Source organism: Fukomys damarensis, unplaced genomic scaffold, assembly GCF_012274545.1.
Source record: "Fukomys damarensis isolate Sample0158 unplaced genomic scaffold, DMR_v1.0_HiC HiC_scaffold_2, whole genome shotgun sequence".
Taxonomy (NCBI): Eukaryota; Metazoa; Chordata; class Mammalia; order Rodentia; family Bathyergidae; genus Fukomys; species Fukomys damarensis.
The window spans coordinates 16201314-16212398 of NW_022900914.1; positions in this window are offsets into that span (position 1 = coordinate 16201314).

Here is an 11085-nt window from a genome sequence, read left to right on the forward strand (position 1 = left end):
ATTAACAAATCTAGAGCAAACACAGGTTTAAAAAAATAGGGGAGCTGAGAAACATGATGGAATCCCAACATAGGCAACAAATGGAATCCACAAACAGATGCAAACAGGTATCCAGGAGAATAAAAGTGTAATTTACACGGTAAAATGAGCCAATGTGAGGATAGAATTTCAGATATAGAAGATGGGATTGCAATCAGTGACCCAGAAAAGAATTTCTTAAAAATAGTAAGGAACCACGAGAAATCAATCCAGCAGCTGCTAGACAATGCAAAAAAGAATAACATAAGACTGGTCAGGGTCAACAAAGAAGCAGGAATGCAGAAAACACAAAAAACTGTACACAGAAGTAATGGCAGAAAACTTCCAAAGTAGGGGAGAAGAAATTGACATACAGATAAGTGAGTCATACAGTACTCCAACTAGCCACGTCAAAAAAAATAAATCTATACATAGGTATGTAAGAGATAAGATTCCAGAAATCCAACAGAAGAACAAACTTCTACAAGAAGTTAGAGAAGAAAAAAACACAAATCACATATGAAGGAAAGCCCTTCAAAATCACAGCAGACTTTTCAACACAGGCCCTTAAGGCAAGAAGAGCTTGGAATGACATATTTCAGGCCCTAAAGGAAAATAGCCTCCAACCCAGATTGATATACCCTGCAAAATAATTTGAATACATCATGCATGAAAAGTAATTAGATGCAAATGGGGAGAATCCAACAAAAAGAAAAAGTCATGACAAGGATAAGTCAATACATTAGTTATAACCATCAATGTTAATGGTCTCAATTCAACAATCAAAAGAAATAGACTGGCAGAATGGGTCAAGAAGCAAATTCCAACAATATGCTGTATATAAGAAACATACTTAATTCAAAAAGAAACTCAGAGACTGCAAGTTAAAGGGTGGAAAACAATACTTCATGCAACAGGAACCTCCCCCCACCCCTCAAAAAAGCAGAAGTAGCTATCCCCTTTGCAGATCAAGTGGATTTCAAACAAATACTGATTAAAAGAGACAAAGAAGGATACTACATCCTTGTAAAGGGAACATTCCAAGAGGAAGAGATGACAATCATAAATATATATAGGCGCCACACACTAGTTTGCACAACTATATAAAACAAATACCAATGAACATGAAAAATCATATAAGCACTAATACAATAGCAGTGGGGGACCTTAATACCCCACTGTCACAAATAGATAAGCTAGACAAACAATTAAAAATGAAATACTAGAATTAAATGAAATGCTTGAACAAATGAATTTAACAGATGTTTACAGAGTGTTCCACCCTACAAAATCAGAATACACATACTTTTCAGCTGCACATGGGCCATTCTCCAAAATAAACCATATATTCACTCATAGAACATTTATAAGTAAGTGCAAAGGAATTGAAGTGAACCCCTGTAAATTATCAGATAATAGTGTGATGAAATTGGAGATCAATAACAAAAGAAACTGCAATAATTTAATAAACACATGGAAGTTGAACACATGGAATTGTCAATAACTAATGGGTCACAAAGTAAATAGGGAAGCAATCAGATAGTTCCTACAATTAAATGATAATGACAATACAACATACAGGAATCTGTGGGACACAACAAAGCAGTCTTATCAGGGAAATTCATATCAGTGAATACACATGTTAGGAAAACAGAGTGAGCTCAATTACACAACCTGATGCTGAACCTCAAGCTCCTAGAAAAAGAAGAACAGGACAAATCCAAAGCTCATGCAAGGGAGGAAATTATAATGATCAGAGCAGAAAACAATTAAAAGGAGACTAAGAGAATGATACTAAAAATCAATGAAGCCAAGAGTTGATTCTTCAAAAGAAAAGTGACAAACTCTTAGCTAACCTTATCAAAAAAAGGAAAGAAAAGGCCCAAATCCATACAATTAGGAATGAAAAGGGTGAAATTACAATGGACCCAGGAGAAATCCAGAGGATCATCAATACCTACTTCGAGAACCTATACACCAATAAGATGGAAAATACAGAAGATGTGGACAGATCCCTGCATACATATGAATTACCAAAGTTGAAGATGACCTAAAAATTCTAAATGACCCAATATCAATCACTTAAATTGAAAATGCAATTAAAAAGCCCAGGTCCTGATGGCTTCACAGCCTAATTATACATTTAGAAAGGAACTATGTCACTAAGGTTTAAGCTCTTCAATGAAATTGAAAGGGAAGCAATAATCCTGAATTCATTCCTGGAAGCAAGCATTACCTTGATCCCCAAAACAGAGAAAGACCCAACCAAAAAAGAGAACTATAGGACAATCTCACTAATGAACATAGATGCAAAAATCCTTAATAAGATACTGGAAAATAGAATGCAGAAGATCATACACCCTGACAAAATGAGATTCATGCCAAAGACGCAGGGATGGTTCCACAAACACAAATCAATAAATGTAATACAATATATTAATAGAGCTAAGGACAAAAAATGTATGATCATCTCAATAAACACAGAAAAAGCATTTGACAAAATTCAACATCCATTCATGATAAAAACTCTGCAGAAAATTTGAATGGATGGTCTGTATCTCAACTTGATAAAGGCTATCCATGAAAAACCAACAGCTAACGTCATATTAAATGGCCAAAATCTGAAAACCTTCATGCTAAAATCAGTAATAAGACAAGGATGACTACTATCACCACTCCTCTTCAATATAGTTCTGGAAACTTTAGCCACAGCAATTAGACAAGAGAAAGAAATTAAAGCAATAAACATAGGAAAGGAAGAAGTTAAACTATTATTATTTGCTGATGATATGATACTCTACATAGAAGACCCAAAATACTGCCAAAAGACTTCTAGATTTAATTGACAGATTCAGCAGAGTAGCTGCATACAAGATCAACACTAAAAGATCAATACCTTTCTTATACACAAATAACAGTCTTAGAGAGAAATTATTTTAACAATTACTTTCACAATAGCACCCAAAAAATTGAAATACCTAGGAAGGAAGAAAAAGACCTTTACACTGAAAACTATAGCACTTTTTGAAAAGAAATCAGAGGATATAAGAAAATGAAAATACATCCCTTGTTCCTGGGTAGGAAGAATCAACATAGTGAAAGTGGCCATACTACCAAAAGTACTATACAAATTTAATGCAATACCAATTGAAGTTTCAACCGTATATTTCACAGAACTAGAGAAAACAATCCAAAAATTCATTTGGAACAGGAAGAGACCTAGAATAGCAAAAGCAATTCTCGACAACACACAGATGGCAGGGGGTATCACAATCCTCAACTTGAAACTATACTGCAAAGCCACTGTGATAAAAACAGCATAGTACTGGCAAAGAAACAGACCCAAGGATCAGTGGAATAGATTGGAAGGCATAGAAACAACTCCAAATGTACTCAGCTACCTCATTTTTGACAAAGAGTCAACCATCCTCAGTAGAGGAAAGATAGCCTCTTCAATAAATTGTGTTAGAAAAACTGGATTTCTACCTGTCAAAGATTAAAACTAAACCATTATCTTTCACCATGCACTAAACTAAAATCCAAGTGGATTAAAGATATAAACATTAAAACAGAAACACTAAACTTGCTGGAAGATAAGTTAGGTAGAACTCTTAAAGACAGTGGCATAGGAAAAGACTATGAACAAATCCTCAGTAGCACAGGAACTGAATAAAGATTCAACAAGTGAGATCCCATCTTATTAAAAAGCTTTTGTACTGCAAGACAAACCACCAACAAAATTAAAAGACAACCTACAATGTGGAAAAAATTTTACTAGCTATTTCTCAGACAAAGGACTCCTGTCCAGAATATATAAAGTACTTACAAAAACCAGACCTCCCGCATTTAAAGACCCAATCCAAAAATGGGCATCTGAAATGAACAGACATTTCTCAGATGGAGAAGTAGAAATAGCAAATAAACATATGAAAAAATGTTCAACCTCACTGGTCATTTGAGAGATGCAAACGAAACAACACTGAGATTTCACCTCACCCCAGAAAGAATGGCTGCTCTCATAAAATCAAGCAGTAACAAATGTTGGTGGTGCTGTGAGGAAATAGGAGCACTGCTCCAATGCTGGTGGGAGTGTAGAGTGGAGATACCACAAAGAGCTAGGATTTGAGGTCCCATTTGACCCAGCTATTCCCCTGCTGGCTATCTTTCCCGAAGAATTAAAAGAATCACACCACAGTGATATACGTACACCCATGTTTATAGCAGCATAATTTGTAATAGCCAAAACTTGGAAGCAGCCCAGTTGTCCATCAACTGGAGACTGGATAAAGAAAATGTGGTGTGTTTTTTTTATATGAAACAAAGTACTACTCAGCCATAAAGAATGAGAAACTAGAGTCATTTATAGCTAAATGGATGCATGTTGAGGCCATACTCTTAAGTGAAATAAATAGGACACACATGTATAAATACCGAATAGTTTTTCTAGTGTGAGAAGCTCAAAGTCTAAATAAGGATGAAAAGATATAATAGATAATGTAAAACAGGAAGAAAAGGGGCAAAGGGGAAGAGAAAACAGGAGGGGTAGAGGAAAGGAAAGAAGGGAATGGAATTAATAAGAGAAAATTAAGAAATGGAAACAAAGTCTTTGTAGATAGGGAGAGATGGAGGGGTGGAAAGGAGGGCAGGGGATTAGCAAATAAATAAGAATCAAGATGAATTATGTAAAGGTGCAATTCTCCAATGATGAATGGCATTATCTTGTGTACCTTAAATGTACCAATGAAATTAATTTTAAATTTTTTAAAAAAGAAGTTCTGGTATGTTATCGTACACTAGGGTGAATACAGACGATAATGTACTGTATATTTGAAATTTATTAAGTGGGAAAGGCAAATGTATCTAAATTGAAATAAGGTTCCTTACGCTTTAACTTAGGTAATGCAATGTTGATTCCAGAAGACTGATGTATCAAAAATATGCAGTCATAATGACACATAGTAGTCACTAAAATAACTCTAACAAGAGATATATTTAAGCACAATAAATAAAAATAAAAATTATTCCACTTCTGAAAACTGTTTCTGTAGCCCACAGAGAGGCAAAACACACATGCGTGCACACACACACACACACACACACACACACACACACACAGAAAGGAATAATAACAACAAAAAAGAGCAAATAATAAAATACCAGATTAAGTATTCCAAGTCAAATGAAATACTGAGGTATATATCTAACAAAACAAGTACAGGATCTGCACAATGGGAATTCTATGACACTGATAAAGATAATGGAAGACCTATATAAGCAGACACATACTGCAATAATTGATTGGAAGGCTCCATGTAATAAAAATATTAATTTTCCCCAAATCGATATATAAGCTTAATGCAATTCCTATCCAAATCTCAGCACAATTTTTTTTTGTAATACACAAGCTTATCCTGAGTTTTCTATGGAAAGGCAAAAAACCTAGAATAGTTTAAAACAACTTTGAAATAAGGAGACCGGAGGAATTACTCGCATGTTGTAAGTCTTGCAATATAGATATAAAGTGCAATACTGTGTGGTACCGGGGGACAGAGAGCCATAGATGAATAAGGAATGTAGAAATCATACCCAGGCCAGTATCCCCCACTGATTTTTTTAACAAAGTTTCCCCCCAAAAATGGTGTTGAAGCTTTTTACTGTTCAATGACAAAAAGTGAATCACCTCCATTTTCCTTGTACACAAAACTTCACATTGTACACAAAATTTAAATCAAAATGGATTATGTAAAATGTCAAACTATGAAACTGTGAGAAAACATAAAAATAAGAAAAACATTTTGGGATCTAAGGCTTAGTTCTTAGATTTGATACCAAAAGCATAGCCTATCTAGGGGAAATTGATAAACTGGACCTCATCAAATTTAAACTATGTTCCATAAAAATCTCCTGAGGGAGTTACCTTCCTAATTGCTGAGAACTAATATTTGGTGAGTGACTTTTGATAGGAAGGAATCAGGTTGATTCAAGGTTGGTCTTAAGTAAATTAGAAGCAATACAATAGTACCTCAAAGCTCTGTCTTTCCCTGGCTCATGGGTGCAGTGGGTTTTTTAAGGGAATGGAAGGAGGCAAGGAGGTTGCAAGCCTGGACACTTCTTTCTCAGAGAGGCTGTGTGCCTTATTTTGTTTTCTTGCTTCTAGTGTCTGATGTTAACAGTTTAACTAGTTACAGAAGCCTCACTTCAGATTTAGACTACTCAAGTGAGGCCTTTTCTTTAGAATTTGAAATGCCCATAAAAGAGAGTTGTTAAGAAAGGAAGATGAAAGTAATCCTGCCAAGTACAACTTCCAGAAAGGGCTTCTCTGCTAAAAGAGGAAAAAGAAAAACTACTACATTGTGAAGATACATTTGCAAACCACATATCCAACAAAGTATTTGTGTCTGGGATACATAAATGTCTCTCATAATTTTACAGTAAAAAATTAAAGAATGCAATCAGACAATAGATAAATGACATAAAGACTTTTCCCCGAAGAGCATAGACAGCAGACAGATAAGCCCATGAAAAGATTTTTAACATCATTAACCATTTTAAGGATATGAAAATTAAAACCACAATAAAACATGATTACATACCATGCAAAATGAATAAAATAAACTTAGTGTGATGGCCAAGGCTGGTAATCCCAGCATTTGGTAGGCTGAGGCAGGAGGCTCATGTGTTAGAGGCTAACATCAGCTACACAGTGAGTTCAAGGCCAGCCTAGACTTCCTGTTACAAAAAAAAAAAAAGAAAAAAACAAGCACCAAATGATGAAATGAAGGTGAAGAAGAAACTGGGTCATTCATACTCATGATAGGAACATAAAATAGTATAGTTCATGGTGCAAGATCAGATAGCACTATTAGAATTCCGGTTTTTATAAACCTCTGTATGTTTTGTCTTTTGAGTTTGCATCACCCTAAGACTTACCAAAGTTAAAGAAGTCATTAGAGTGGAGAGGCAACCTTCAGAAAGGAAGAAAATGTTTGCAAAATTACATCTGGTAAGGAGCTAATATCCAGAATATATATGTAACTCCAAAACTCAATACCAAAATAATAATAATAACCCAATTTAAAAATGGGCAATAGACCTAAACAGACATTTCTCAAAAGGAGACATGCAAATCATTTAAAAATGCTCTTCACTAACCATCAGAGAAATGCAAATCAAAACCACAATAAGATATCACCTCATTGAAAGAATGATTTTTTTATCAAAAAGACAAAAGATAGGTGATGGTGAGGATGTGGAGAAAAGGAAAAGGGAACTTTTGTATGTTATTGGCCAAAATGTAAGTTACTTATGAAAATAATATGCAGGTTCCTCAAAAAACTTAGACAGAGCTATCATAAGTTCAAGCAACCCACTACTGGCTGCTATTTACCCAGTGACATCGAAATCAGTACGATGAAGGAAAATCTGCACTCCCTTGTTTTCTGATGCACAACTCACAATAGTCAAGAAATGGATACAACGTAAATATTCATCGGCTGATGAATGGATAAGGAATATGTGGTAGATATACACACTGTAGATACACACCGTGGAACATTATTCACCCATGAAAAGAATGAAATCCTGTAATTTTTACCAACATTAATAAAATTAGAGGTCATCATGTTAAGCGAAATAAGCCAGGCACAGAAAGACAAACACCACCGGATACCACCCCGATGTAGAATCTTGCAAAGTTGATCTCACAGACATTGAAAATAGGCAAGTATTTACCAGAGGATAAGGAGAGTAAAGGGAAGGGAAGGGCAAGGAAAGGTTGATTAATGGGTAGGTACTAAGCTACAGTTAGATGGGAGTGAGAACTTTGGGTGTGTTATTGCACCGCAGGGTAATTACAAATAACAATTGCAAACTATGTTTCAAAAAGCTACAGGAAAAAAAGCTGGAAGAAAGGATTTTGAATGTTTTCATCATAAAGAAACAAATATTTGAGGAGATATGTTTAACTTGATTTAAACATTATACAATATATTCATACAACAAAACATATTACACTCTATTAATATGTACAATTTAATGTTGTATTTGTTTTAAAGTAATTTAATTTAAATTTTTAAAATCTCAAAAATGCAACTTTATTTTTTTAAATAAATAAATTCACCTGGCTGCAGCAGTGTGCCCTGTAACACCAGTGATTCAAAAGACTGAGGCAAGAGAATTGTAAGTTCAAGGCCAGCAGAACAACTTAGTGAGACCCTGTTTCAAAATACAAAAATAGCAAGGGCTAGGATGGAGTCCAGTGCCAGAGCCCTTGCCTACTATATGAGGTGCTTGATCCAATCCCTTGTACTGCACTAAGTACATAAATATCATTCATACATCGTACATATATCTGATTTCATCACACCCTTCTAAGAATATAGATGTTTCCTATGGTATCTTTAATTCAGTTTTTTTAAAAATACAAATGACAATTAAAGTGTCTTTCTGCTTACTTATTCTATTTTTCAATATTATCCATATACCTATGTTGATTTTTCCATTTATTAAAAAACCTCTCAGGTCTTTGAAAGCCTGCTGCAAAGTCTGACACCAGTTCCATTAAACCAGTTTTTTACTAATCTCTCAAAAATTCTTCCAATTTTATGCCTCAAAAAGGGGTAATTTACAAAATCTGGATGGTACCTGGAATCAGAAGTATTACTCGAAATAAAATGAACTCCCTGCCCAAAGTCCTTTTGCTCCTTTATGAAAATTTGAAGCTATATGTAACACTATTTGAAAAGTAGTAAAATGGTCTAAGGGGATGCCATCATATCAATTTTTATGTCATCCTTCGTTTTGCTATTTCAACTTCTGCCCTCTCATCAGTAGGCTTTAAGACTTAAAAGCTCATCATAAAAGATTTCAGTTCCAGTTTTCTTTTATACTTCCCAGAAGGATAAAGTTCTTTGTTCCTGGTAAGTTTTCTCAATATTAGCGTTCAGTCTGAGTCAATCCAAATAACACATCCTTGGGCTACATCTGTACTCAAAAGTAGATGACTAATTTTCAGGACACCATATTTTAATCAAACATTGAAGGACTCCTATCTGATTCCAGTCTGGCTGTTTCAGTGGTGCTTGACATTAACCAAGTGCCATGATGATTCCCACTCCATTGTCAACGTTAGAGGGTGTATGTACTTAATATGGTAGATATAAAATGACTCTAAGTGTGTAAACCAAGAAACACAGGAGCTCAGATCCAGTTTGCATAGATCTATGAAGGAAACACTTCATAGGCTCATCAGGGACAGGAAAAGTTCAGTGTTCCCTCTTTTCCTAAGAAAAGTAACAAAAGTGTCAACCACCTCCCTGCTTAGTCGTTGAATCCAAATTTCCATCCTGTATTCATTGTCAAAGCAGCCAATGAAAGAATAGAACCAGATCAATATGTCTCAGCCTATTTAAGAAAATATGACTGTACAAGGAGCTGGATCTCTTGTAGATGAGTAGAAGAATAGTTTCTACTTGTACACCCACAGGCCATAATGCCAACACTGCAAATCTGAGGGCAGAACTCACAAGTAGAGTTGACTTTACCTTTTCATCGTGTTAGAAAGTGGAAGCAAACCAATACACTAAATGCATGGTACTGGTTGAATAAGGTGAGCTTCAAATCATCTAAATAGTTATTACTAAAGGAAAAAAAAATGTCTTTTGAAAGCAAAATGACAAACACCCAGCATAAAGATTTACAATTATAAAGTGCCAAAGGGCTATTTGTTGAGTTTACCTGATAGATCACCTTGGTCCATCACCAGTGCGACAGTAAAAGTTTAAGAGGAGAGATAGGAGGAAGGAGGCAGGGATAAGGCATATTTGATTTGTAATATTTGTACATTTCTGTGTTGCAAATGCTTTCACCAGAGCCCCTGGAAAGACTCCAGCATACTGACACTGAACGTGGGGCTGGAAAGGAGTGCTAACAAGCTATTTCCACTGCCCACAAAAGCTGGTTCCAGCACTCCACTGAAATCAAGATATGAAAGAAAAGAGTCAAAAAAATGTGTCATGAGAGTCTACTGGATTTCGGGTTACACCTTCACCATGATGTGTATTTTAGGGACAAGAGACATGTTTCATTTACCTTTGTTTTTCTTCAGAAGATCAAATAGAGTTTACAACACGTTGTCGATGGTCAAAGCCTATCCGTGGACAGTACTAGCACCTTCATTTCTCCCTCACAGTACTTCTGTTCCATGTCCCGTGAAAGTTTCACCCAAATCTCAGCCTACATTTTCAGCTGCTTTCACTACTAACATTGGTGCCCACCCAGTTATTTTATCTTCTCCTTGACCTGTCAGTCAGTCCCTTAATCCAACTCTTCTCATTTTTTAATCTATGGTTTTTCTCCTGGCTACCTTTTTACCTGTGTCACTATTTTCTGGACTTTTATGGGACCTAGGTCTTATTAGCCTTCTAGGTCCTGTGGCTTCTAGGTTCTTTCTCATAGAAGTTTCTACTTATCCACAACACAATATTATTACAAACATCAATAGATTATTTTTTTCTTCTCCTTGATTTTTTTTTATTGAGTTTATTGGTACATTTAGGAATACAGTACAGTTACATTCATTGTTGGGATACTGTGTCACTATTCTGGACTTTTATGGGACCTAGGTCTTATTAGCCTTCTAGGTCCTGTGGCTTCTAGGTTCTTTCTCATAGAAGTTTCTACTTATCCACAACACAATATTATTACAAACATCAATAGATTATTTTTTTCTTCTCCTTGATTTTTTTTTATTGAGTTTATTGGTACATTTAGGAATACAGTACAGTTACATTCATTGTTGGGATCATGTACCTTTACATGGCAAGTCTTGATTCTCATTTTTTTCCCCTTACCTCTGCCCTCCCTTCACCCCCTCCTCCCCTCCCCATCTACAAACACTTTATTTTCATCTTTTCATTCTCTCACATTTTTTTCTTTTCCCTTTTTGTTCTTCCCCTACGTATCACACCTTCCCTACACCTTTAGCTCCTTTCCTCCCATTTCTAAATGTCAGTAATCTTATTAGAATCTTATGCATTGTTGCAGAATATTCACACCAGGGAAACTATT